This window comes from Sminthopsis crassicaudata, chromosome 3 (assembly GCF_048593235.1).
Source record: "Sminthopsis crassicaudata isolate SCR6 chromosome 3, ASM4859323v1, whole genome shotgun sequence".
NCBI lineage: Eukaryota > Metazoa > Chordata > Mammalia > Dasyuromorphia > Dasyuridae > Sminthopsis > Sminthopsis crassicaudata.
In genome coordinates this window covers 346,159,365-346,176,470 of record NC_133619.1, presented here as the reverse complement: position 1 = coordinate 346,176,470, position 17,106 = coordinate 346,159,365, and the positions used below count along the sequence as shown (strand labels likewise).

General features: G+C 36.2%; 1 long non-coding RNA gene across 1 annotated transcript; it reads right to left on the bottom strand.

Annotated features, from left to right (window-relative positions):
* Positions 1 to 8,684: 8,684 nt before the first annotated feature.
* LOC141559551 (uncharacterized) lies at positions 8,685 to 10,540 on the bottom strand. Its single transcript, XR_012487478.1, has 3 exons — positions 10,383 to 10,540; positions 8,849 to 8,943; positions 8,685 to 8,758 (listed from the first exon to the last, which is right to left on the bottom strand). It is a non-coding gene; the product is annotated as an uncharacterized LOC141559551 (long non-coding RNA).
* Positions 10,541 to 17,106: the final 6,566 nt, after the last annotated feature.

Sequence of the window (17,106 nt, the reverse complement as noted above, 5' to 3'; positions counted from 1 at the left end):
ATTGGCTTTTTCATAAAACCAACTCTTGGTTTTATTTATTAATTCAGTAGTTTTTTTCTTTCAATATTATTGATTTCTCCTTTTAATTTGTGTATTTCAAGTTTGATTTTTGGTTGGGGGGTTTTAATTTGGTCTTTTTCTAGCTTTTTAAGTTGCAAGCCCAATTCATTAATCTTCTCTTTCTCTATTTTGTTCAAATAAGCCTCTAAAGATATAAAATTTCCCCTTATTACCGCTTTAGCTGCATCCCACAGATTTTGATATGATGTCTCATCATTGTCATTATCTTGGGTGAAATTATTAATTGTTTCTATAATTTGCTCTTTCACCCAGTCATTCTTTAAGATGAGATTATTCAGTTTCCAATTACTGTTTGGTCTATTTACCCCTAACTTCTTATTGAATGTAGTTTTTATTACATTGTGGTCTAAGAAGAAGGCATTTATTATTTTTGCCTTCCTACATTTAATTTTGAGATCTTTATGTCCTAATATATGGTCAATTTTTGTATAGGATCCATGAACTGCTGAGAAGAAAGTATATTCCTTTCTATCACCATTCAGTTTTCTCCAAAGGTCTATCATACCTTATTTTTCTAATGTTCTATTTACTTTTTAAATTTCTTTCTTATTTGTTTTGTGGTTTGATTTGTCTAAGTGCAAGGTTGAGATCTCCCACTATTATAGTTTTACTGTCTATTTCTTCTTGCAACTCTCTTAACTTTTCCTTTAGAAAGTTAGATGCTATACCACTTGGTGCATATATGTTTAGTATTGATATGGTTTCATTGTTTATGCTATCTTTTAGCAGGATACAGTTTCCTTCCTTATCTCTTTTAATTAGATCAATTTCTGCTTTTTCTTGATCTGAGATAAGGATGGCTACCCCTGCTTTTCTGGCTTTACCTGAAGCATAATCGATTCTGCTCCAACCTTTTACCTTTACTCTATATGTATCTCCCTGCTTTAAGTGTGTTTCCTGACTTTTGATCCAGTCTGCTATCAGTCTCCGTTTGATGGGAGCGTTCATCCCATTCACATTTACAGTACCATATTTCTATAATTGAGATTAAAATTCTGTTATTGACGAATCATCTTCCTTGCCATCACCATATCATATCTGAATTTACCTTCCCTTTGTCGCTCCCCTTTATATTTTCTTCCCCCACTAAAATAGAAGCTTCTGGAGGACAGAGGCAGAGATTGTCTTGCTTGTTTATATTTGCATCACCAGTACTTGAGGCAGTGCCTCACACAGATTAAGTGCTTAATAACAGCCCTGTCTCTCTAACATTAGATCCTCAATTTATTTCTCCGAGTGCTATTTTTATGATCACATAACAAAACAAAAATTGCTAAGTTGGAGATGAGAAAAATGTTAAACTCATCAGTATTATTAATGTCCTCAAAAAAACCAAGAATAATCAACCAATCAAACCACAAACATTTAATAAGTATCCATTTATATTCATTGCTGTGATAGATACCATGAGATATATAGAGAAGGAAAAGACATTATGGTTCTTTTCCAAGGGAGTAATAATCTACTTGGGAAGATTAGACATGTTAAAAAGCAAATAAGGACAGACATATTTGGTTACGTAAGATGCCAATTTCTGGGAAATCTTTCCAGGGAATAAAGATGGGGTGAGGGTTGAGCTCAGTCACTGAGGAATCATTGGCTACAGCAATGCTTAGGCTGAATCGGCAGGATTTGTCATCACTGCTATGATCCCCTCTTTGATGTACTTTGTGTTTGGGTTCCAGAGAAGCTTGCCTGAATACCAACACACAGACATCTGCTGGGAGGAGTGAGACCTAGTCAGATCACATAAGCTCCCAAAAGTTTTTTTCCCGAAGAACAAGCAGACACATGAAAAACAAGCACAGCAGAAAACAATAAGTAATCTCAGACTACCAAAACTGAGCAGCTTCATTAAATTTTACCCTTGTACTCTCCCACATACTATGCCATGAATCTTTTACAAGATGGACCAGTTTACCAAGTGTACATCAGAGCTGGATGCAGTACAAATTTAATAATACACACACACACACACACACACACACACACACACACACACACACACACACACACACACACACAGAGTGTCTCAAAAGTCTTAGTGAAGTTCTAAGTCTGTTAAAGCTTAAACCTACACAGAGCAGCACCTGAGATGATATTATTGTGACAATAGGCTAAACTAAATACAGCATATAACTATGCACATTTTAAGTTAATGAAAGCTTAAATCTGCACTAAACTTTTGGGACACTATGTATGACTTTGCATACATTATCTTATTAGATCTTCACAGAAACCCTGTGGTACCAATACTGACATCTCCATCTTATCGATGAGAAAATATTAAAGAAGCTCAAAGAGATGAAATGCTTTGCCTATGATCACCCAGTTACTGTGTCACTAGTGAGATTCAAACAGGTGTTTCTGAATCCAACACTATGTCACATTATGTCACATTATTTCCCATGACTTACATGCCTCATGTCTCCTAACCTAGGTGTGGGTAGGATCCAAGAGTGTTAGGAAGCTCTCATAAATGAGATCATAGAAATAAACCACTTCACAAATATTAAAACATTCTATAAATGATAGTTATTAATGTCTGTATTATTATTATTAGCATATGGTCTTATCTTCCCATTCTACTGGGGAGTTTTCTTACACTTGAGAGAGACACTCCCCTCACTCAGTTCAAGGTGTGAGACCCTAGGTGAGAAATTAGGTGGATCAGATGGACACCAAAGGTGGAAAACAATCCTGAAAAGGGCTCAGAAATTCTCATGACAGAGATACCACTCTTCCCTAAAAATACCCTAAACCCCAAGTTGATAGCAAAATAGAAATCAGAGCTCAAATTCTCAAGATATTGAAGAAAATCAAGAGCTTCAAGGGAGTGAACCTCTCCCCCTCTGTCTCAACAACTCTTTTCTGCCTCCCATATAAGCACATGGAATTTATTTTCATCAGCAAAGAAAGAGTCCCATATTAATGGACTTTGGGGCTCAGATGATATCCTCCCAGACTTAAATTTTGCAGTCCCTTGCAAAGATCAATAAGAGTAAGTCTAAACATGGTATAAAAAAAAAAAATAAAAGCATCAGTGCTTTAAAGAAAGGTGATTTTTCTGGTGTTCAGGTTGGGAAGGGGACCCCAAAAGTTTGGGATCACAGACTGGTGTCATGAGGTGTTTCAAAAGAATGTGCAGGTGTGAATCCATTTCCAAGTCTGGGGCAAAGTTTATTGTATTTGTAATGCTATTAGAAAGAAGGCTGAATTCCAAAAGAAATTAGCAAAATTCTAAGAGAGAAGAGACCCTTTTATCCAGCTTTCTATCATTGACATGCTAATTCTATGGTCCATAAGGGAAGAGTAGTCTCCAGAATTTGGTTCTCAGACCAACAGATTATCTATCTGATTCAGCAATGAATTGTGGAGAGGTCTATTCACTCTTATCTCATGAGTTTGATTTGTGAAACTATCCTGACTGAGAAGTGGTCTATTCAGAATCAGACAGATGGGCATGGGAGTTTCCTAAGGCAGACTCCAACGCCAGAACATTTAGGATTTACTGACATTATTAGAACAGAAGCCCCTCCTAAAATATGGGGACCACAAAATCATTTTATATCACTGGTATACCAGATAAGTTACTTTTGATACCACTGAAACAGAGATATAATAAATGCATATTGAAATGAAAGGAATGGTTTCAAAGAATCTGGAAAGACTTATATGAACTGATACAAAGAAAAGTGAGGAAAACCAGGAGAACAATCTATCTAGTAACAGAAATCTTAAAAAAAAAAAAATCAATTGTGACTGGGTAATTCTGATTAATACAGTGATCAACCACAACTCCAAAGGATTCATGATATAAATATTATCTATCTTCAGATAGAGAATTGATGATCTCAGATTGATGGGGGTTGAGGTCCCTTTAAGATTTCCTTTCTGATTTCCCAACCCCCATGGCTGACCTTTGATTCACAAATCCTGGTCAAAAAACACCCTTTTGAATATCCGGGCCCAGCGCCCACCGGATCTGAGCAGGCTTGTGTTTTCTCACTATCTGCTCATATTTCCCCAACCCCCCCCCAGTTTCTTCCTTATCTGAAAAGCCCACCAAGAACTTGGGGCACCGCCCACAAGCCCCTTTAGGGATAAAAAGACCCAGACTGGAACTCTCTCTTTGCATTTCCCCCCAAAACATGGTATCCTTCCAGCCATGTAAGGGTTCCTGCCCGCCCAGCGATCACCTTTGGCCCTGGTGTCTTTCTACCTTTAACTTTACTTCCAAATTCTTACAATAAACTTTTTTATCAATCTAGGTTTTCAGGCCTGTAAATTCATTTACAGGGGACACTGCTCCATAATAGGACTATCTTTGCGCCGACTAAAATGGGGTTCCCCTTTTCCTATCTCTCATCAAGATTACAGACTGAAACATTTTTATTTCCTTTATTTCTCTTGATTTTGGGGGGGGGGAAGGAGTGATGCATAGTTAATGTGAAAATGTTTTGCATGATTTCATATATACATATATACAGAACAAATAAGAAGTAGACATTGCTACTGAACACAACACAAAACAAAGTCACCCAAACATAAAAGCAAAATAAAAATTAAAAATCAATAATTCACATATATATCACTAAATATACAATTGCTTGCAAGTAAGTTTTCATATGGGAAATCTCAAATATTGTTGCCTAGATACAAGTGAAATTATATCTTCAAGTTTACCTATAATATCATAATATATCCTAGTAACTGATCTAATAAACCTAGTTTTTTGATACTGAAAGATCTCTCAGATCCTGTACTAGAACTAGTACAGTGCTATGAGCTGACCATCAGGATCATTTACAAACTTGTTAGTCTATACTTGGTAGTTATTTTGAGTTGCTGCTTTTATGTTTAATCTCAAGTATTAACATTTTCTTAAGTCTAGGCAATCAATCAAACAATAAATCAAGTCCTTATTTGTAGCAACTTCTGATTTCTAAATTGAAAATTTTCACACTTACAATTTAACAATTAAATTACAATTAACAATTTCTTTCAAGCTGATTAGAGCTGCCTCCTGCATATCCCCAAAAGAATCTCTAAAATTTATTTGTAGTATATGGAGAATAAGATATAGAGAAATAAGGAGTCACCTCCTCCTTTACATAAAGGAAACCCCTCCTTTACATAAGTAAGGAAATAGAGCTCCAAAAACATTTTGATTTGTCCAGGAATAATGAGTAACTAATCTGGCATTCAAACCCCAGTCTTCTTATTCCAAAGGCATTGTCCTTTCTGCTATACCACACTGTTTCTATCCCCATCTATGTTCCTCTACCCCCATACCAATTGCTGACCTAATCATATACTAAATTTAATAGTGCAAATTATAAACGCTAAAGAATTTCAAAAGACCAAATGGTCAAAGGGAGCTAGAAAAAGGAAGAAAAAATTTATAGAGAAGAAATTGGAGGTAGGTTTAATTATCTCTCATTTGATGTGGAGGAAAGAAAAGAGATTTTCAGGAAAAAGGGAACAAGACAAATGAAAATAAAGAGATGAGAATGAGAATGGGGTTGGGGTGAATGGCAAGAACACGATTCCACTAATAAACATCTTTATTTCATCAAGAAAGAATAAGAATGGGTAGCAAATGAATTTTCATATGTGAAAAGGTCAATAGTTAGTATCTATCCAAGAACTCAGATGTTGGAAAAGCAGAGCTCAAAGTGTCATCAATTGTTTCACAACTAAATTACCTGGGAAACGGACTTTTTAAAAATGGGGACATGGTTTTATTTTTATAAATGATATTCTGAAACTCCAGAAAAATTTACAATAAAGAAACCCAATTTCCCAATGATTGGGGATTTTAAAATTGGAGTTGGCATTTGTATCAATTTTGCTGAGAATGTTTCCTTTTTTCTCCCCCAGTATGATGATTGGGAATAGAAGTATTCCATTTCTAAAGCTGTAAAATACTTCTGAAATTATATCCCAAGAGAATAGATTAAGACAAGTACCTACTGCTGGTTTCATCCATTAAGACACTCATGATAGCAAACAGTGCCTGGAATTGATTGCCAGGGTCTAGTATGATGCATCCTGCTTCCACACTTTGAATAGATGTCTCCCCATTGTCTAATTCCATTGCCTCCTCTTACCCACAATCTGGAAGAGAGGTGGGAGGACAGTGTTAATGAATGCAGCAACCTGTTAAGATGTCTCAGGAACACTAGCTTGAAAGAACCACCCCTCAGACAGTGCAAAACGATTTTCAATATTACATTTTTGATTGATTTTGATCAAGTTCTCTTGAGAGAAGTCACCTGGACTGCTTGCAACAACCCTCCTCCTCTCCCTATCCCAATCTGTTCTATTCACTGCCATGAGATCAATCTTCCTGAATCCATTTTGCACATACCAGAAATGCTCTTATGACTCCCAATTGTCTGTTGGATCAAACCTAAAGTTTACTACTTCAGGATCGAAGCTTCTCCATAATCTGTACCTGGCCTGCCTTTATCACTTTGATTTTTAATATTCCTCAGCATGCATCCACTCCTCTAGAACTACCCTAGTTTCCTCCCTGTCCCCTGCATATACCATTTTTGTTTCACCTCCCCCTCCCTCTCCCTCTCCCATTTTCCCACTGCTTGCACCCCATACAATCCATCCCAACCTAAAAAGCCCAGCTTCAGTTCTACCTCCTCCAATAAGTCTTCCTTAATCATTTCAGCCCACATAATTATCTCTCATTTGAATTACTATAATACTGATTTTTCTACATAATTCACTTAGCAATCAATTATAAAGAGCTCTGTAATATGCTTTAATTGTTTCATGTAGGTATGTCTTGTTTCCCCAAACAAGATTCTGAGCTCTAGGAGAACACAGTAGCACAGTGATTGATGTATGGTAGGTGATAGAAAGTAATTATTAAGAAAATAGTTTAATTAGTGTATTAAGTAATGTTGGCATTTTTTGTTCTATGATACATGAAATACTGGGTTTTTCTCTTCCTACATTTTTCATCACCCCTTGAGGCCAAGGCTCACATGTGCTAATTATTAAAGATCAAGAAAGTAAGCATTTATTAAACATCTACTATGTGACAAATGATGTTCTTGGTATTGGCTGTGCAAAGAAATGAATGAAATTGTCCCTGTCCTCTAAGAACTTACACTGTATAGAAGGAACTTGTCAAACCTTAACTTTTCAAAGTTAAGCTTAACTAAAATTTGTTTTTTAAAAAATATATTTTGATGATTTTGTTTCAAAAGAATAGGTTTCTTCTATCACTCTATTACTTTTATTTTATGCATTTAGAACTACCATTCTGAGAAAGATTTTATACATTTCATCAGTCTGTCAAATGAATTGTTACTATGACACAATATGATGGAATAATAGGTACACATATAAGTATTCAAAAAATAAGGAAACACTCAGGAGAATGATGACCCTCCTTTGGGTCTACTGAGTTTGAGTCCAAAGTGGGAAGAGACAAAGTGTAAGCAGAAAAGTCAAGCCTGATTAGTGATGAGGTGTCTAAAGAATGCCAGGACTCATGGGACAGAAACAAGTAGGGAAACTGCCAACCAGAGAATGCAGAACCAAGGAAATGAAGATTAGGAAATTAAAATCCACGGTGGAAATAAAGTAGATGTCCATCAATCGCAGAATGGCTAAACAAATCATAGTATGTGAATATAATGGAATATTACTATTGTATAAGAAATGATGAGTGTAATAAATACAGAGCATGGAAAGATCTACTTGAAGAGTAACAAGAAAATAATATACATAGTCATTACAAGTATGTAAACAGAAAGAACTAAACACCAAAAAAATCAAGAGTAAATGTCACAAAATTATAAAGATCAAGCTGTATTTTAATGAAATGACATGACAGGGCACTTCCAAACCACTCCTTTGTGCATGTGGGAGACCCCTAAATTGTTACACAGAGTATATTTTCAGATTTTTCAATGTATCAGTCAGTTGTGCTTTTTTTTTTCCTCCCTGAAAAATACTATTTTATATAAGATAGCTCTCTGAGAGGAGAAGGGGGAAAGATGCTTGAGGTAATATGATAATGTAAGAAACAGAAGATATCAATAAAAACCTATTTTTTTTAAAAATTCAGGGAGTCCCAAAGAGTTGCCATTTTGTCTGACTTTAATTTCCTGAAACTTGTTCTTTTATTTTTTTTAAACTTCAGCTGTTTGTGTTCCTTGTCCCCAATGAATGTGGGTCACCCTGCACGATCCCTTGCTGACAATCACCCCCACTGAGCTGCAGACCCATATGTTTCTAAAGGGGGAAAAGGAAAAAAAAACTCATCATAAAAGTCACGGTTTGCTTTTGCTGACATGCTTTCCACAGACTTCCAAGCAACAGTGGTGAGGTTATATATTATGAGAGGAATCAGAAAACAGCTATTCTAAAAACTCCAAGAATAGATTTTTCAGTTCTGTTCAACACTAGTCCTAGGCCATTCTTGGAAGAGGAAATGATCATTTCATCATCCCTCTGTATAGGTTGCATTTCTGGCATCACTTCTATGCTAAGTGGGATATTTTAAAAATAGTTTTAACAAGCATTCTGACACAGAGTCCATTTTAGACATGAGAAAAGATGTAGTCACAGAGAAGTCCATTTAGTGAAACCTGAGTTGCAGTGAGAGATACCTGATCTCTTGGTGGAGAGTAATCCTTTAGGAAGCCTATGGAGGGAAAGCACAATACAAGAGTTTAGAATGCAGTGAAGGTTTGATACTAATAGCCCTAAATGACTTTATCCACTTCTCTATTACCTGCTGCTTCAGAGATCATGGCAATGGATTCATCTGTACACATTAGGTTCTATAAAATAAAAGGTCTAGAACCATCTTCCAAGGGTGCTTTGCCCCTAACATGAATGAAATAAAAATTGGGTTAGGTAATATTAATTCACATATGACAATACTTCACAGTTAACAAAGTGCTTTCCCTGTAACTGTGTGAGGTGGGTAGTACAAATATTATCTCCAATTTATAGGAAATGTAGATGCAGGATGGCATGATGGTTAAAGAATTGGTCTTGTAGTCAGAGAAGCACTGATTTCAAGTCCAACTCCGGCACATTACTGCCTATGGGACTCAGAGCCATAAACAATTAATGTCCAGGCAGTCTTCAACTGTCATGGGCTTCATCCCACATGCAAAGGGAATTCTTCCTTTGCTACTTCCATCCTATCATGATTAAAAAGGTTAAAACTTCTGGACCTCTTCACATACCCCTCCGTACCTCTTCCACATGAGTGAGGATGAGGAGAGGTAGGAGTAAGAAAAGGAGAGGGAAGTAGCTATTCTATAGTATTATTCATCCATTTTTTTTCTATGATGACCAGCTTAGACATTAGCTTTGGAGAAGGGTGTATGAAATGTGAAAAGCTGGAGCAGCTGTCTGAGGATGATATCCCAAGATCCGAGAGCTACTTCTCACAGAGTACACACACACACACACACACACACACACACACACACACACACACACACACACACACACACCTTGTATTTGCAGACATTTCCATTCCCAACCCAGCCTTCAAACAAGGGAGACGAGGAGAGAGTGGGCTTAGACAACCATTGAGGCCACATCCGAAAGGTATGCTACCACAGAATGAAGAAATGAAAATGTTACAAATGTCAGTCCTGCCCAGATGGGGCAAGAATCACTAAGGGAATTGTTTTTTGGTTGTTTTATATTTTAAATTCTATCTCAGACTCAAACTACAGTGATATACAAGACGCTAATGTCTAATCAGACTGCAAATCCAAGGGGAGAAAGAATGCATGATATTTGATGCAATTCCCACCACCCCATTACACTAGCATACACTAACAATAAGAGGAACTAAGCTCTGAACATTATATGTTTTTCTCCCAAGGAAATATTCAGTCCCACAAAGTATTTACTTATCAGATAGAAGCAGGGATTACCTGAATAGCTACATCAGAACTGTTTACATTATTCAGAAATACAGAACTGAAATACAGAGATGTTTAATGAAATTAGAGGTGTTATTAGATACAATTGCATATTAGCCCCATGTTGTTGTTTTTAACTATTTCTCATTTAACTTGATAAAAAATTGCATTATGCTATATATGAATCAATTGTTTAAAAATCCCATGGTAGAAATAATAAGAAACTGATTTTCTTGGGGGAGGAACCCCATTGGCAGTTTTTAGGAAAGAATCTTTAGGAAATATTTTGGGGGAAGAGAATCCCTTTGGCAGTTTTTTGGGGGCCAATATTGGAGCCTCATGGCAAGACAGTTGTGAATTAAAGCAAGGAAGCAATACCTGGAAACAGATTCTCTCCATTAAAAGAGAGAAGGTTCGAAGATCAAAATCAGCTGTATCTAGGTGATGCAGTACATGGAGTATTGAGCCTTGAGTCAGAAAGACTTATTTCTTGAGTTCAAATGTGGCACCAGACACTTAGTCCCATCAACTGTAAAATGAGCTGAGGAAGGAAATAGAAAATCACTCCAATGTCTTTGCCAAGAAAACCCCAGATGGGGACACCTATAGTCAGACACAAGTGAACAACAACAAAGAGCTTAAATTTTGTGTCAATAGTGGTCACTCTAGCAACCACACTTAGCAGAGCCATACATCATTCCTCAAAAAACAAGATGTATCTATCTGCTTGGTATGGTGTCTATGCATAGAACTTTTCATGCACATCTTTCTTCTCAGCTTCTTTAGGGCATGGACCTTATCTTTCCCTTTTTTATATCCCATGCAGCATCTACTGCAAGGCCATGCACATGTTAGCATGGCAACTTCTTTCTCTGGCTCTTATTAACTGTATCAGTTTGGACAAATTTCTTCACTTTGATGAACCTATTTCTTCTTCTGATTTGGTTTTAGTTAAGAACTATGATTTCACTGATGAAGGAAATTCTAAAAGAGGAAGCTCATTCTACCAATACACATGGGCATCTCCAGTTTATCATTTTAGAGAGTTATCTGAGGACATTAAAAGGTTAAGTACTTGAGTCACCCAGATTTTTTCCAGTTGAGACAAATACCTTTACTCCTCCCTGGATAGCAGCTTTCTTTATAGTAGTTTTTTGGTATCTTGGGGTCTTCCTGAGATCTCCTTTGGAGATTTCATCCCTAATCCCTGTATCTCCTCCCCTCCTCAAGCTGAAGTGTGCCCTAGACCCTGTTTCAGGCTATTCATTTTATACAATAAAATTTCTTGTTAAGATTCTCATGGCCAGAGTAGTACTAGAAACTGTGATAAAAATAGGTAACCTTGTCAGCCTTAGGGTATCAAGAATCACCACAATAAGTAGCATCCATCAGTACAAGAAAGTGTGAAACCAGGAGTCATACTCTAGTTTTCTGACTTCATTACTCTAAAAGTTTCAAGAAGAGAGAGACTAGAATTTCAGGAGGTAGAAGTAAGAGACTTTGGTCTCCAACACTGATCACTTCCTAGTTGTGTGACTCTGGGCAAGTCACTTAACCCCAGCCTCAGGGGAAAAAAAAGTGAGAGACTTGAGCTGAGTCTTGATGACCAAAAAGGTCAATGGTCAATTATGCTGAATATGATCTAAAGCCAAAATGTTTGTCATAGACAAGAAGCATTTGAAACTCTCTAACCCTAGAGACTAGGAGCATGTGCCATTCTAGCACTGTTATTCCTATGTCTGATTTTCCAGAAACATTTATCATTTCTGATAGGCATTGCTGCATGCAAATGGCCCCTGATGCTCTCTCTTCATTACAACTTTAGAAATACTAACTCTGTCCTTATTTCCAGCTTGTTTATTTTTCTATTTCCTTCTGCTCTCAACACTTTTTCTTGCACTAAGAGAGCTATTAAGAACTACCTCCTGGTAGTTCTTTGCTTCTTTGCTTCATGCTTCTTCCTTACCCACTATGCAGAAATATATCTGTACTCTTCTTGGGGGACCTGAGAAAACTGCTATCTCATCCTTCCCATGGGAAAAAAAGAAACTGATTTTTTCTATTTATTTTTCTACTTTAAAGTTTATCAGTGAAAGGCAACATGGTACAGTAGACAGAGACTTGGCTTCAGAGCCAGGAACATTTTGAATTTAAGTCCTAACTGGATTTGTGAACATGGACAGACCATTAAACCTCTCAGTGCTCTAGGCAACTCTAAAATTCTTCATTGGTAGAGGGAGTTTCCTCATCAAAAATCAATGAAACAGAAGTCCAGTTCTTCTCCCTATCCTAAAATATATCAGTGCTTTGAAAAAATGACAAACAGTGACCATCGAGACCCTATATCAGAATTGAATTCTCCTAGTTTTTTAGGAAATTGTTAAAAGATTACTCTTATCTATAGGCAAAGAAGTCACCTGTAAAGTTATTGAGGAATTACAAATAGAAATAACCCTAACAAACACACAACTTTACCGTGGACTTGTCACAGTAACTAAAATTCTTTTATTAGAGATTCATTCCCTTGGATGGCAAAGCTTTTCCTTTTTAAATCTCATGTTAGTTTGTTTGTCTGTGGATTTCTCCCTCTCGTGGTAAATAAACTGGTGGGACCTCACAACCTTGACATTTAGAAATAAGATCTGTTGAAGTTTAGCCAGTTGTTAATGCTCATCACCAAATCCTAGAGTTCAGAACTGGAAACAGTCTAAGGGTCTATTTAATCCAAACCCATCATCTTACAGGTGAAAAAATTGAGTAACTTTCCTGCAGCCAGCTGTAAAGACAGGATTCAAACACTGCTCTTCAGAGTCAGAAGCCAGTTCTCTTTCCTTAATACCAACCATGGTTCCTCTAACCTCAGTGTTACCATCATTTTCATTATCAACATTTTGTATTTTTGTCCACTTAGTGAGTTGCTGTAGCCAAGCCATATGTCATCTAACAGCCAAACCTCTGACGAACTTCTTTGCCCCAAGGAAGACTTGTAGAGTCTTCTCTGTATGGACCACACTATACATGAAGTTTATTTTTTTGACAAAGATACTGAGTAGTTTGCCATTTCATTCTCTAGTGGATTGTGTATATTATATGGATATTAAACTGAGGTTAAGTGACTTGCCCATAGTCATATTTCTGGTAGTTTTTGATTAATGTACTATGTAATATGATTTCTACTAGTATTTGAGGCTGGATTTAAATTCATGTCTTCCTGATTCCACGCCTGGTGCTCTGTCTACTGAGCCATGTAGCTATCTTGCTCTTTTAAGGAAGACTAGACCTAGTTATACATTATCTATTATTGTTATTAACGTCATTATCATATTTCCCATTTAGCAGACTCTCCCAGGGCCTCTGTTCTTCTGACACTTCTTTTGAGAATACAGCATGTCCTACACATAAGGCAAAGATATCATTATTGTTCTTTCCATTTATAATAATAATGGTAAAACCAATATGCAGTTAATAAATGATTGATCTTCCTAACCACCTAGTATGCTAGATTATGTAGATGTTATCATCATACTACAGATGAATAAACAGTCTCAAAGAAATGAATCAACTTGACTTAAGTCATACAGTGCTAGAACCAGAAACAAAAAACTAAGATTTTCTTAGTCCACATACAAGACTCTTTTTACTCTTTCATGCTATATCTTAATGGCTCTTTAACCAACTCATTGCCAGGCTCCAAAACCTTTGTCTAATCCATTCTACTGGGTGAAAGATGAAATGACTGAGGAAACAAAAATTCAAACTTCCAAGCATTTTGATTTATTAAGCAATGTACACCAATTTCTCAACAAGCTGAGACCACTCCTTTTCAACTTAGGCCTGGACCTTCAATACAGGAGAAACAATCTTTTAATATTAAAAACAATTAATCAAGTAATACAAATTAATTAAAAGAAAATAATTAACCAGGATATAAAATTAGGCAATATCATTTCTAATTGAAAGAAAGATGAGGGATTTTCCAAGTTAAAAGGATGAGAGTAAACAAGTGTAATTCCCAAAATCATAAAAAGAGGTATATCCTACTCCCCCCAAGACTATGTGAACAATCAAAGGAACATGGGAACTATACTTGATTGATCAGTATGGGACTAGTTTTCAAATAAAACATATGGGTGGTTTGAAATGTATAATGTTTTGAAAATAAAAAGCTTTAACAAAAAAAAAGAAAAGAAAAGAAATGCATAATGTGAGAAAACTCCTTGAATCAGTCTTTGGATCTGGCCAGGTTTCTAGATAGTATAACTTAGGTTCTTAGTTAAAGATCACTAAAGAACAAGTCTAGGTTCAAACCACAGTTCCCACAATTGAATAGTTTTCTGGTTAGATAGAAGTTGAACCTATAATTGAATAGACAGGAAACTGAGCTAACTCCAGAATTGAGTTACAAAATGGATTCATTGGGGTTCACTTAGATCTCACAATTAGCCATTTGCTATCTTAATCCCCTTAATTTATTGGCCAATGGAACTTCCAAAAGAACCTCACTTTCTCAGGAAAACTGGAGACAACTGATGCTTTTTGTGAACTAATTTCCAATCCTTGATAACACTTAGCACCAGGTTCTTAATCTGGGGTTTGTAAACTTATTTGGTAATAATTTTATAACTACTTTACTATAACTCACTGCCTTTGCAATCTTTTGTATTTTATTTTAGCATTTAAAATAATTATTCTGAAATAGAATTCATAGACTAACCAAAAGAGGGGTCCATGACACAAAAATGGTTAAGAACCTTAGCACTAGAAAGAAGAAAATGACTATCAAAAGCTACAAATACAGAATGCTTTGAGTAGGCCATGCAACAAAAGGTCATTCATATTGCATAGTATCAGCCATTTTTTTGAACAAACTCCTCTCTCAGGCAGAAATTCAAGTGAAACAACAAGGAATAGGGTCTTTTTCCTGGGATATATATATATATATATATATATATATATATATATATATATATATATATATATATATATATATATATATATATATATATATATATATATATATATATATATATATATATTGCCTTATAAAAGCTGGGCCAATATTGGATGAAGCTTCTACTCTATATCAGAGGCCATAGATAGAATACAAGACTGTCTATTTATTTACAGGTTAGCTCTCTATGTCCAGGACATGCTGAGTCCTCAGCTATTGAACATGGTTCTGGTGCCTCAAAAGATTCAGAGCCATAATCACCTACCAGATGCTTTTCTTTGTCTCCGAGTTCCCATTAAAACACAAACATCTGTGAAAATGTATCAAACTTGGGCCAGCCGTTACCTCAGTCTTTCTGTCACCATCTCCCACAACCTACCTCTCATATTGGTCGGCTCTACATGTGCTAACTTCAACTCCTCTTCCTCAACCCCCATTCTAGTGCCACTCTATTACCCCATATAGTGAAATGGCTCTATACTGTGATTAATTCATTGATTGGCAATTCCATGCTTGGAATCTTTACATGGTAAAAAAAAAAAAAAGGTCCAATCACACTGTCCTGAGCAGCTGTCTGTCCTAGGTACAATAATAAACTACTTGAACTGACTCCTCAATGATGACCATACTCCTCCCCTATCATGCCCTTTCCAGTATGGAGTGTATGGAAGGACAAATAGCAATACCTCTTCAGTGATTTTGACCCTTCAGATGTCATTGAAATCTTTATTGCCTCTTTCATCATTGCCCATTCACTTATTCTCATTTCCATCAAATCAACCTGCCCTCCCCCAGGTCCACTCAAGGTGGTCTCTGTAACGCATACTCCATAGGTAATAAACTTGTTTTCATCTTGAACTTTTTCCTTTATCAACCTCAGGCACTTAATGAGTTGTATGATCCTAGGCAAGTCATTTAATCTTTGTTTGCCTATGTTTCCTCAAATGTAAAATGAGAATAATAACGGCACCTATCTCCCAGGGTTATTGTGAGGATCAAATGAAATATCAATTGAAATGCACTTAGCATAGACCTGACATAGTAAGAACTATGTAAATGTTAGTTATCATTATTGTTATTATTATTATCATCATCAACATTATCATCACTCCTCCTCCTCTTCTTAAACTCACTGAGACACAGTTTCATTGGTCATCCTTTATAGCACTGGTTGTACTTTCACTCATAATCCCCAACTCACTGGTCATGGTAGAAGACTCAGAATTTCCCCAACTTCCCACTGTCATTTCCAAGTTCTCCATATACTTCTATAACTTAGCAACCTTTCCTCCTTTGGGTTTCATTCAAATCATATTTATCACTCACTCAAGATTTTGGTGGCTGTTATCTAGGTATGATCAATACTTCTTATTTTTTTATTTATAATTTTTTCACAGTATATATGCATGAGTAATTTTTTTATAATATTATCCCTTGTATCCATTTTTTCAAATTATCCCCTCCCTCCCTCTACTCCCTGCCCTAGATGACAGGCAATCCCATACATTTTACATGTGTTACAATATAACCTAGATACAATATATGTGTGTAAATCCCGTTTTCTTGTTGCACATTAAGTATTAGATTCCGAAGGTATAAGTAACCTGGGTAGATAGACAGTAGTGCTAACAATTTACATTCATTTCCCAGTGTTCCTTCTCTGGGTGTAGTTATTTCTGTCCATCATTGATCAACTGGAAGTGAGTTGGATCTTCTTTATGTTGAAGATATCCACTTCCATCAGAATACATCTTCATACAACATTGAAGTGTACAGCGATGATCAATACTTCTAAGAATCAATACATCTTATGAATCCAGTTCCTGGTTCACAGTCTTTCTCTTCTCTCTAAATTCTGTCCTCATTCTAGGAGACTTAACATACATGATACTCTTTCAAACACCCTGAATGTCAAAATTCCTCAACTTATTCATTTTCCATGATCTTAGCTATGCACAAAGATAGTCATCCTCTTGTTTCTACCATCACTGGCAAGTGCTGCACTTTCACATTCATGAATTCTGAAATTCCTTTATCTGATCGTTGTGATCCACCTTTCCCTCTGCCTTGAAACCCTAAATTCTCTCCATGATCTCCAATCCTTCAATTATTCAATTTTTTCTTAGGCCATAATCCCTGATCCTTTCTTAT